This window comes from Homarus americanus, unplaced genomic scaffold (genome assembly GCF_018991925.1).
Source record: "Homarus americanus isolate GMGI-L3 unplaced genomic scaffold, GMGI_Hamer_2.0 scaffold56651, whole genome shotgun sequence".
NCBI lineage: Eukaryota > Metazoa > Arthropoda > Malacostraca > Decapoda > Nephropidae > Homarus > Homarus americanus.
Window position 1 is genome coordinate 6,566 of NW_024748514.1, and position 440 is coordinate 7,005.

A 440-nucleotide genomic window follows, 5' to 3' on the forward strand; every position below is an offset into this window, starting at 1 on the left:
CAAGTACTACTGTAAACATGTTGTAATTCGCACTAGACATAACAATTTTAGTACCGTAATTAAATTAGTACATGTCACTCCAGCTTTGCACTAAGGTCATTTATTTATTTTACGTTTCTTTTAGTATGGTGTGTGCATGTAAATGGATGAAAATCAATGAAGAAATTTATGTAAACCTACCCAAAAATACAGTTGAAAAACTTTTTATAAAATGTACTACATTATTGTACACTAATGTACTAAATTTTTTATATCTTGAGCAAAATATATGACGCTTATATTCAAATTAATCTCTGTCTTGCAAGGATTTCAGCAATGCAAATTATATTATCCTAACTTTAGTCTGAGATATTATATAAAATAAACATAAAGAAATCACCAATCTTTTATCTTGGAACAGGAGGGTGGTGGGAAGACAGGGGGAGGGGGGCGGGAGGTGA